We start from the raw sequence: 11,636 nt of genomic DNA, 5'->3' as shown, positions 1-11,636 counted from the left end.
GTCTTGGATCACCCCAGCCCATGCTCCAGACTTATGGGTGAAGAAGCCTCCAGATGACAATAGCAACCAACCTGTGTGACCAGGGTTCACATTGCAACAACACAGGCTGTTCTCTTATGCTTAGCAGCATGCAGGCTGCTGGAGCCTGAGGTCTTGCCCTTTCTCAACACATGAACCATATGGACACAGGTAGTCAAGATGTGGCAAGTGGTGAGTGTTCCCGAAAACAAACTTTCCACTGTGTCAATAGCCCTCCATGCTCTGCCCTCCACTCTCTACCCTCCCTGCTCTGCCCTCCATACTCTGCCCTCCATGCTGTGCCCTCCATGCTCTGCCCTCCATGGCTCTGCCCTCCACACTGCCCTCCACCCTCTGCCCTCCATGGCTCTGCCTTCCACACTCTGCCCTCCATGCTCTGCCCTCCATGGCTCTGCCTCCATGGCTCCTGACACTACTCTTGGCAAATCTTCAACCTCATTCAGAGAAAAGTTATAAAGCAAACCAGCACCTGTTCACAGCTGATGAGATCAAGGAGAAGAAATGAACACTAGCAAATGGCAGTTGAAGAACCTGTCTCAGGAGAGGAAGTGCTCAAGGCAATAGAGGAAGAGTTCAGATGGAAAATTCCCCTCCTTCTTAGAGAAGTTACAGACAACAAGATCTCTCCAAAAAAAAGGAGCTAAGAAAAGAAATATAGTAATTCAAAAAAAAAAGTATTTAAAGTAAAATATGGAGGAAAAAATGAGCAGGCAGAGTTCAGGAAGAAGGTAAGTGGAAGAGAATAATAATCCTAACAACTTTATTGAGGGGAAATAGATATACCTTTGAAAATTAGAAAAAGAGGTGTGTTGTTATTTAATTACAAGTGAATTGGGGGGACTGACACATGAGGGCTGAGCATCCTGCATTTGCTGTTGCACAGTTTGAGAGGTGGAAAGGGCCAAGCTTGGGTTGAATCAGGAGTGGTTGGTGGTGGCTGTGCCAGTTCTGAGCCGGGTGGGGGATGGAGAGTGTCACAGGCACAAAGGGGATAGAGCTGAGCCCCTCTTGGGATGGAAAAGTCCAGACGGGCCCTGGGGCCTCTGCAACTGAACGATAGTCCATTATCTCTGACAGGGTCATCCTGGAGCCACAAGGAAAGGAGGCCTGAGGGAGGATCCATGAAGGTGAGATGCAGATGCCTCCAAGGAATCAGTGTGCAAGGGGGATGTCCTTTCTTTTATCTGCTCCTGAGGCAGAGGTGGCAGAAGGCAGAGAGGCCCCTTCGGCATCCCTGTGCTGTGCAGAGCCAGCTGGGAGTGGGATTGCATTCCTGAGGCCAGGATGAGGGATATTTCATCTCTGCAGGGCCCTTGTCTCCTGGGGAACTGCAATTGCTGCTTATTACCTGATAGGAGGCCAGAGGTTCTGCTTGCCCCCTCTGAGGGTGTTGATGGTGTGGGAGCTGCGGTTCCCCGGCTCAGGCTGTGACTTTATTTCCCCCTGGAGGCCCCCTTAGCACTGCTCACTTGCAGCACAGTGCAGAGCAGGCCCACGAGCAGCAGCCCCTTCAGGGAGATCGGGAGCAGGAAGTGGATGTTGCAGAGCAGGATCCTGGACAAAGGGGTCAAGATGCCAAGAGTGAGCAGCCTCTTCCCTGAGCCAACACCTGTCACCTTGGTCAGCTGCCTGGTCCCCAAACAGGGAAGCCCCATGCAAGGGGCAAAGTCATGCCACCCGGAGGCTGAGCTTCCAGTGGCCTTCCCACAGGCTCAGTCTGGGGCCCGGCCCCTTCATTGCCCTTGGCCATGACTGCCCTGCCCTTAACATTATTTGCCGAGATGGCGTCTCGCTATATCCCCCAGGCTGATTTTGAACTACTGAGCTCAAGCCATCCTCCTGCCTTGGCCTCCCAAAGTGCTGAGATGACAGGCGTGAGCCACTGCGCCCAGCCAGGCCTGCCTTTGGTCTTCTTTCCCACAGTCCCTGCTGCTCACCTGTGTCCCGCCAAGCTCGAGGGTCTGCTGTGTCCTGTATTCCTGCTTCTGCTCCTCTCTCTGCCTTGTGTCTCCCTTTGTCACTTCTGCCCATCTTTCAAGCTCAAATCTAATTATTATTACCTCTTTGAAGCAGAGGAAGATTCCCCCACTTCTATCAACCTGGCTATTTATCTACTTGGTTCTCCTAGGAGGGGTCTCCTCCTGCTTGGACCCACTTTATGACAGCAGATCTGAGACCTGCTGCCTCATATCACCCACATGTTTAATATTTGGTCTAGCTAAACGAGTGGGTTCTGGGGAGTCCCCATCAGCGTGTAAGAGTCTGATTCCCCAGTCTTAGTCCTCATCCACTCCCCTACACCCGGTGCCAGGGCCCTTTCCCTCAGGCCATCCCTGTTCTCTCCCCGAAGCTGGCCTCCAGCCCAGGGCATGGAAGCAGTGATGAGTCATGTGAATTTAACTCAGAGTCTTCTTGAGTGAGAGCAGGCCTGCCATATTGCACATCCTAAAAATACCCTTTAAACCACTGTGCTCTTCTTGCAAGTTCCACTCCCCGTGGAGCCGCCGCACCCTTGGTCTCTCCCCGCCAAGTTTCCCCTTGTGCCTCTCCCGTCTCGCTAGAAGTCCTGGCACTGCCATCCCCACTCAGCAGAACAACTGCTCTGCAAACAGTGGAGCGAGACGAAGGCCAGGTCAGGAAGCATCCCCAGTGCCTCGCCTCTTCCGGACTCCTAGGGAACACAGGATCGGTGCTGGCAGGCTCCAGGGAACAAGACCCTTTGAAAGGAATGGAGTTGGGCTGGAGAAGGGAGCCGGTGGAGCAGGGAAGGCAGGATCCAGGGAGAGAATGGGCCTTGACCCTGGACTTTGAGGGATCCTGAAGCACCAGGCTGTGATGGGGTTAAACAGGGGCAGCCGCATTTGCGCGGTGATGAGACATCCTGTTGATCCCTCGAAAGGAAGTGGGCTTCGGATTGATGTCCACACCCATCTACCATGCTGGGAATGTGAAAGAAAAGCAAGAGGCCCAGCTTCCCGCTCTCCCGCCCTGCCCTTCCCTAGCCTTGGCTGGAGAGTGGGAGCGATGGGCACACCCCTGCCTGTGACTGTGGTAGGCAGAATAGTGAACCCCACCCACGATGTCATAACCCCAAAGCCTGTGAATATGTTTTGTTACATGCAAGGGGGAGTTAAGGCAGTGGGTGGATTTGAGACTGCTCAGGTGACCCAGGGTGGATTATCCTGGATCATCTGGCTGAGCCCAGTGGAATCACCAGTGTCCTTATAAATGAAAGAGGGAGGCAGGAGAGTCAGTGGAGCGATGCTCTGTGAGAGACTCCACCGACCTTTGCTGGCTTTGGGTAGGAAGGGGCCATGAGCCAAGGAACACGGGTGGCCTCCAGAAGCTGGAAAAGGCGAGGGAACAGGCCCTCCGCTGGAGCCTCTAGAAGGAACCAGCCCTGTTAACACCTTGATTTCAGCCCAGTGAGACCCATTTCAGACTTCTGGTCTCCACAGCTGTATGATCATGAGATTGTGTTGTTTTAAGCCACAAAGTTTGTAACGATCAGTTACAGCAGCCACAGGAAAGCCACACAGACAGCCGCCCTTCCAGAACACCCAAAGCTTCACCTCGCTTTTGCCTCCTGGGGCTTGAGGGACTCGGTGAAGCATGGAGCCCAGAGCCTGCTCTCTGGAGCTCAGCCTGTTGCAGCTCATCAGGGAGAATCTCCTGCAGTGCTCAGGTGTAGACAGGGAGGGGAAGGCCCACTACAGACTTCACTGTTTCTCCCCTGACGAGCGCCACATGAGGGTCCCTGGTGAGAGCATCTGAAGGAGCAGTCATGGGGCAGCCTAGGGAAAGGTCTGTGGGAGCCCAGAGCCCAGCTCTGCTCACCTGGTGAGGGGGCTGGTAAGAGCCGTGGGCTGGGTGCTGTTGGTGCTCTGGGTGAGAGAAGGCCAGGAGGCCAGAACTGTTGGAGTAGTTGTTCTCATAGGTTCTGCTGTGTCTGCTGTCCCAGGTGAAGCTGTGTCTGCTGTTCCAGGCACAGCTGTGTTCCTTTTCCCAGGCACAGCTGTTTCCGCTTTTCTAGGTACAGCTGTGTCCATTGTCCCAGGCCCAGCTGTGTCTGCTGTCCCAGGTGCAGCTGCGTCTGTTGTCGTAGGTTCAGATGGTTTTCTTGGAGTTGCCGCGGGACATGCAAAGGATAGTTCTGAGGGTGACCTAGGTGGCTTCCCCGGGGCTCACGTCACCCCTTACCCCTCTAAGGATTGTGAAGCATTTAGTCTTAGCACTACAGTTGTTTCGTTTTGTATCTTTTTGGTATCTTATCTAAAATGTAACATTATTTCACTTACAAACAAACACCACTGCACCACCTGGGAAGGACTTGTGGCGTGAAGCTATGCAGGCAATTTACAAATATTCAACTTAGTCCCAGAGTCCTGCGTTGCACAGCTGAGCGTTGAGAACCACACTCTGCTTCCCTGAAGTTCTACATCAGAGCCAGCCAGCCCTTCTCTTGAGTCTCAGCTTGGGCTCCAGCAGGCTGTTTGTTGCCTGCTATGTAGCAAAGTGACCCTCAGAGCCAGCTGCCCCTCCCTGGGCCCTGCCTGGGGACTCAGGACTCCTCTCCCCTGCAGCTGGGCAGAGCATCTGTTTCCAGCTGAAGTTTTCCTGCCTCCCCAAAGCTTCCTTATTTCACTAGGCTTGGAGGGTTGCAGCCTCCGACTCTCCCCCAGCTCCTCCTTTCCTTCCACTCATGCCTTTGTTCTCTTTTTAAGTCAATTTCTGAAACATTCTAAAACCAGACTTCCCCACTGCACACACACACAGGCACACCACATCCGCATATACTAAGCTGAAAAGGACTTTTCCCTGCCTTGTAAATGGGCCCACAAGTAACAGATATATGATTGAGCTGCAGCATCTATGCATGTGCATGGGGAGCTGACAGTTTCTCTGGTGCCCACGGCGGAGATGACACTGGTGGCTCTGGGGGCTGGGCTCTGGAGTGAGGATGATAGCCTGACTCTCTTTCTAGGAGCCCCCTGTTGTGAGTTCTCAGTCTCCTCAAAGGCTCGGGGCAGCCAGGGGAGGCCCGTGGGAGGGCTCTGCACTATGCCGGGTTCTGTTTTTCCCTCTTTCAGGAATGGGTCAGAGTCTCCCATGCCTTCCTTTGTCCATATGTCACCAGAGGTGGGAGAGGAAGAGAGAGAGGTGGCTCCAAGGAGAGGGTCACCAATGGGCTCTTGGTCACTACATGCTTGTCCTGGAGCTGAGACTTCTGGGATTGCGATTTTCTTGCATTCCCCTCCCTGTACACCTGACAAGTCCTCCCGTCAGGCTGGGGCTGCTCTGAGGGGGCACGGGTTGCCCCAAGTGACTTGCAGAAGAGAACCTGCCTTCTTTCTTACCCTGCACTGTGCCTGCCCAAGCTGACCCAGTTCTGCTTGGCTCCGTCTGATAATAGCAGATAGAGACATACAGAGATACTGAGGCTTGCTCTGTCTTCCAGTCTTTCCAGAATCTTGGTGTAACCCCTCCCCCCAAACACACACACATGCACATGCACACACATAGGCCCACAAGCAAACACAGACATGTACACACAGACACACACGGGCCCATTCGTACACATACATCTATGCACAGCACACATATAGACACGGGCAAGCCCAGGCACACATACACAGGCACACACAAGCACACACAAGCCCATACACACATGTAGTCCCAGGACAATGTCAAGACAGCATCACTGAATCCTCTCGGGTCAGCACCAGAGTTTGGTACAGGAGGGAGCTGCTCCTACCTGGGTAAATGGTCACTTCAACTTGGACCCCAAGGTCAGTGCCTGTCCTCTCAATCCCACACCAGTAGGTGTCAGTGTCGGACCTCCAGAGCATCTTCATGGTTATGGTGAACACACGGTTTTTCTTTTCTTTTCTTTTTTTTAATTTTATTATTATTATACTTTAAGTTTTAGGGTATATGTTTCTGATCGTCCCTGATGGACACTCGGTCTCTCTCCGCTGTCTGCTCTGATCCTGTGATTGTAATGAGGATTTTGCAGGACTGCCAGTCCTTCCCGTGGCACCACTACTTGCTGTAGGTCTCCCAGCCTTGGTCATAATGACACTGCACTGTCAGTGAGTCCCATTCTGTGCCCCACACAGCTCTAGGACCATAGATGGAGAAATACTCCGGAAGACAGAACCCAACGTCCAGATCTTCCCTCCCTGGGCACTGCCCAGGGCTTCCGGCACCTCCCTGGGGACCAACCAGGAGCCTTTATCCTCAGCCCCCAAATTGTCAAATTCTCACATCCATTTGTTCGTTAATTCCCCGGCAGTATTTCTTTTGTTGTCACCCCTCTGACAAAGTTCTCCTGAGGGCTCCAACTGCCCAACACAGTGGTCTGTTCATGAGCCATCCTAGCGACCACTGAACACCCTCTCATTTTGGAAACCTTCCCTCCTTTGCCCTGAGGTGACACCCACTTCCCCACCAATCCCTGGCTCTCGCTGCAGCCACCAGTTTTTTTTATTTATTTATGTATTTATGTATTTATTTGGAGACGGAGTTTTGCTCTTGTTGCCCAGGCTGGAGTGCAATGGTGCGATCTCGGCTCACCGCAACCTCCGCCTTCTGGGTTCAAGCAATCCTCCTGCCTCAGCCTCCCGAGTAGCTGGGATTATAGGCATGCGCCACCACGCCTGGCTAATTTTGTATTTTTAGTAGAGACAGGGTTTCTCCATGTTGGTCAGGCTGATCTTGAACTCCCGACCTCAGGCGATCTGCCCTCCTCGGCCTCCCAAAGTGCTGGGATTACAGGTATGAGCCACCGCGCCCGGCCAGCCACCGATTTATTTTAAAATCCCAGAGCTGAACAGGTAGACATCCTGACTTCCCCCAACTCCTCCGCCCACTGGCACTGCACCCCACACCCCTAAAAACCCTCTCCTGTGAGTCTGCACATGTGATAAAGTTTCATGGAACCAAACATACCCACCCCCCCCACACACACCCCCCCAACACTCACACACCTGTGCACACACTGAGTGCACAGTTGTTTTTCTTTGCCTAAGCACCATGCTATTTTTGTCTCCATACCTTTGCACAGGTTGCTCTCTTTGCCCAGGAAGTTGTCTCTTCCTTGCTTGATGGACTTAAGCCCTTATTCCCCTCCCTGAAGGGTTGGTTCGGCCCCAGACCACTTTGGTGCCACCAGACCACTTTGTATCTGTCTCAGTTGTTGTACTTACAACCTTGAACAATGGTCTGGTCTTTGGCTCATCCAGAGCAGAAGCTCAAGCAGGCTGATGTGTGGGGTTGACTTACATTCCAGAGAGCGATGACATCCTTGCCTTATTGCCTGTCTTCCTCCCTGTAACTCTGAGCTGCTCCATTTTAGCTACAACTCACGACAAGCTGTGGAGGCTTCTAAACTAGCCAGATGTCTGAACCCCGCCACGACTGCGTGGGTCTGAGCTGGAACCTGAGTATTTGTGCTCTTTTAAAGTTCCTCAGGGATTCATGCATTTAAGTTTGGGTATATGTGTATATGTGCATGTATATAAGTATGTATGTATCTACCTATTTATCTATTCTTTCATCTATCTGTCCACCTGTCCATGCATCTATCTGTCTCTCGTCTATCATCCATCCATTTACTTCTCTCTCATCTATCTATCTATCTATCTATCTATCTATCTATCTATCTATCATCTATCTATCTATATCTGTCTATCATCTATCTGTCTGTCTATCAATTATCTATCTATCTATCTATCTATCTATCTATCTATCTATCTATCTATCATCTGCCAGGGTTGAGAAGAATCAGAATCCTAGAAACCTGACACTATTTATGTTTTTTGTTTCTTTCCCCAACACCTAACCTAGTAACTGTCAGATAACAAAACATTCCTCCCTTTTTTTCTCTTTTCCTTCCTTCCTGCTTTCTTATATGTAAGTGCATGGATGAGTGCATTTTCCCCAGCTTGTCTCCTTCCCTCCAGCACAGACCCTCTCTGTTTCCTGCCCAGCCTTTTGGGTTCCAGTTCCTTAATCCCCAGGCCCACTTACCTGGAAGGATGAGAAGGAACAGGACCAGTGAGCACCACATGCCCCTGCCTGTCTGTGCTGTCTCCCTGGTGATGAGTTAATACCAGCTGCCCTCCAGCAACTTGTAACTGAACCCAGAGGCAAACTGCTTCCTACTTGTCTAAATCATTTTTTTGGTTTGTTTTCTCAACTGCTTCCTTTTTTTTTTCTTTAGTTACTTCCTAAATTCATGAATTAAGAGAAACGTGGTGCTGTCTTTTAGGAGTGTGTGTGGTGTGACGATACGTCTTCAATGAACTGGGGAAGTAAATGGTCCAGGCCTGGCCTGGGCTCCATCTGCAGCTGTCTGTGATTTAGGAGCATCTGCCAACAACACAGGGCAGGGAGTACAGTAAGGCTCAGAGCGTGGACAGAAGGGATTGATGGAGGCACGCTGGCTTTGCCTCAGAGCGTAGAGGGAAGGGATTGATGGAGGCGCCCTGGCTTTGTCTCAGAGCGTGGAGGGAAGGGATTGATCGAGGCGCGCTGGCTTTGCACTTTGGGAAGAACACAGCACAGTGCTCCCATCCAGCCTTGCTGGAGAAACAGCCTGTGCCCCAGGCTCTTTCCAGGCAGCCCCACAGCAGGGCATCTCAAACCACCCTTCCAGCCCTGGGCTGTTATCTCTTCTGGAGCCTGACTCAGTGCTCCTCTCTAGGAAAGCTTCCTCTGGGGTCCTGAGTCACTCCAAACTGGAGGCTCATGGTAGGTAGTTGGGGAAGGGGAAGTTGCCTTTTTTCTCTAGCCCCACTTTGCTCTGGTTCCTTCCTCCCCATCTCTGCACATTTTCCCTGCAGTTGGCTTTTGGCCAATCTCACTGCACCGAAACTGCTTGCTCTGTTGATCCCCAAAGTGACTTTCCCAGACTCCCCCCTCTTCCTTTAGATGGTCCCCTCCCTCCTCTGTCACCTGCTCCCTCTTCCTCTCCTCCTTCTTTGCTGAAGCCCCTCCTTGCTCTCACTGCCTAATCCATTCCCGCCCCCACCACCCTGCATCTCCAGGAGCCTGTCCTGATGCTCTCCTCTGGGGCCCTTCTCTCCAGGGAGTGTCCTCACCTGCACTCTAAAGTCACCTCTATGCACAAGACTGTCAAAAGCAGTTTGTCACCTGATTTCCTGCCTCAGTGCTTGGCTGTCATTTCCAGTGCCTATTGGTTGTTTCATAGAGATACCCACTTTGTTAACAGCTCAGATGTGCTCAAAATTAAATTCCGTGTCCTCTTCACTCTAAGATTGGTCTATTACTGTGCCTGGTCCATGGCCCTGGGGCTTCCCGACTCCCTGCTGTGTTCCCTCCTTAACCCCCTGTCAGTTTAGCCTTCCTAAGACAAAGCCCATCATATCTTCACCTGCAAAGGGCTTTGCAGGGGTGGGGGATTAGAGGCAGAGCAGCAGAAAGCTTTGCCAGTGGGAGCAGAGGAGGGCGTGATGGGTCAGTTCTTGGGGAGGAAGTGCTGGAGGAGGCCCCGGAGCAGCATCTGTTTATGTTTGTTTATTTATTTATTTTTGAGACAGAGTCTTGCTCTATCACCCAGGCTGGAGTGCAGTGGTGTGATCTTGGCTCACTGTAACTTCCGCCTCCTGGGTTCAAGCAATTATCCTGCCTCAGCCTCCCGAGTAGCTGGGACTACAGGCATGTGCCACCACACCAGACTAATTTTTGTATGTTTAGTAGAGACGGGGTTTTGCCATGTTGGCCAGGCTGGTCTTGAACTCCTGGACTCAAGTGATCTGCCTGCCTTGGCCTCCCAAAGTGCTGGGATTACAGGTGTGATCCGGGCCTTCTGTTTATGTTTGAGGCTGCACCTTCTCTTGGGATTTTGGAGTGTCTCGGTGAGCCCTGGTGCTGCTGCCTAGAGCCAAGAACTCATGGGAGGGGGCAGGACTTCAGGGACCATAGACAGACAGACTTCCTTCCTTCCTTCCTTCCTTCCTTCCTTCCTTCCTTCCTTCCTTCCTTCCCAGTTTTATTAAGGTATAATTGGGATAAAATAAACTGCACATATTTAAAGTGCACAATTTGAAACACTTTTCTTGTTGTTTTTATGATTTTTTCAAATGTATTATTTATGGGCATTCAGCTAGTTTCAATTTCAGGGCCATGATGCATAGTGTGCTGTGAACATTTTAGACCATGCCTTTGGCGGGCTTCTGGTACCCTCCTTAGCAGCTTTTGAAGGGATCCCCATTCCCTTTATCTGGAGAAAAAATTGTGCCGTAGATCAGGCTGATATGGTTTGGCTGTGTCCCCACCCAAATCTCATTTGAATTGTAGCTCCCATAATCCCCACCAGGAGGGACCCAGTGGGAGGTAATTGAATAATGGGTGCGGGGTTTTCCATACTGTTCTTGCAATAGTGAATAAGTCTCATGAGTTCTGATGGTTTTATAAAGGGGAGTTCCCCTGCACAAGCTCTCTTGCCTGCTGCCATTTAAGACGTGACTTTGCTCCTCATTTGCCTTCTGCCATGATTGTGAGGCCTCTCCAGCCATGTGGAACTGTGAGTCCATTAAACCTCTTTCATTTATAAATTACCCAGCCTCGGGTATTTCTCTTTTGGCAACATAAGAACGGACTAATACACAGGCCAAGACCTAAGTTTAAGAGAAGTGAAACTTCAGTGAAAACTCAATCCTTAGCCTCAACAAGTCAGGCTCCTGTAGGGAAAAGTAGGAACCTGAAGATGGGACATTTGACAATTCATTTGAGCCCTCGAGCCTCCCACTGCAGAGCAGCCTGATGCTTGTTAGAAGGTAACAGCTCCCCTGTTGAAGTTGATGCTGAGGTCTCCAATGAAGCAGATGCCTCACCAGAAATTGCTGCCCCCTAAGGATCTACTTGAGGAATCTGCCCTCATTTCTCTTCCTGACCGATAACCAACGTTGAGTGTCAGCCTGGCCCACCTAGGGACACGCTGGGCTGCTAAGGGAAAAGGAGAACTAATATACGCTGGCATGAACCAGTTAGAAGAGTGTGTGTGAGAGTGGATCCCAGGGCAGTGGACTATAGTGCTGAGCCAGGAAGGGTTTTTCAACATAGAGGTACTCATCCATGCAATGTAGGAGGACTCACCACTTGCAAAGCTGGGAGACTGGTCCTAGTGCACTGCTGGGATGGCCCTGAGAAGCTTAGAAGCAACAAAACCCCACATTCAATGATGTAAAGATGTCATGGAAGGGTGGAAGAAGGGATCAAAAGGCTCAAGGAAACACAGAGCATCTTCAAGGCAGTGAACCTACTCTATAGGATGCTCTCATCATCCATTTGTCCAAACCCATAGAATACGCAACACTAAGAGTGAACCCTAATGCAAACATGGACTTCAAATGGTCATGGTGTGTCAATATAGATTCCCCAATTGTAACAGATGTCCCACTCTGGTGGGGGATGTTGATAATGGGGGAGGCTGTGCCTGTGTGAGGGTAGGAGGTACATGGGAAATCTCTGTACTTCCTGCTCAATTTTGCTGTGAGCCTAAAACTGCTATAAAAAAACAAGGTTGTTTTTTAAAAAGACTCACATGAAATTATTTGATTGCGTCTTCAGGT

At 51.0% G+C, this 11,636-nt stretch overlaps 1 long non-coding RNA gene across 1 annotated transcript; it reads right to left on the bottom strand.

Moving 5' to 3' along the window:
- Positions 1 to 1,387: 1,387 nt before the first annotated feature.
- Positions 1,388 to 3,039, bottom strand: LOC104003004 (uncharacterized). The gene is made up of 3 exons (XR_010153378.1): positions 2,698 to 3,039; positions 1,977 to 2,085; positions 1,388 to 1,593 (listed from the first exon to the last, which is right to left on the bottom strand). It is a non-coding gene; the product is annotated as an uncharacterized LOC104003004 (long non-coding RNA).
- Between the last annotated feature and the right edge of the window lie 8,597 nt (positions 3,040 to 11,636).

This window comes from Pan troglodytes, chromosome 19, assembly GCF_028858775.2.
Source record: "Pan troglodytes isolate AG18354 chromosome 19, NHGRI_mPanTro3-v2.0_pri, whole genome shotgun sequence".
Lineage (NCBI taxonomy): Eukaryota > Metazoa > Chordata > Mammalia > Primates > Hominidae > Pan > Pan troglodytes.
The sequence above is the reverse complement of the archived record's forward strand: the minus strand, read 5'-3'. Positions and strand labels throughout refer to the sequence as shown.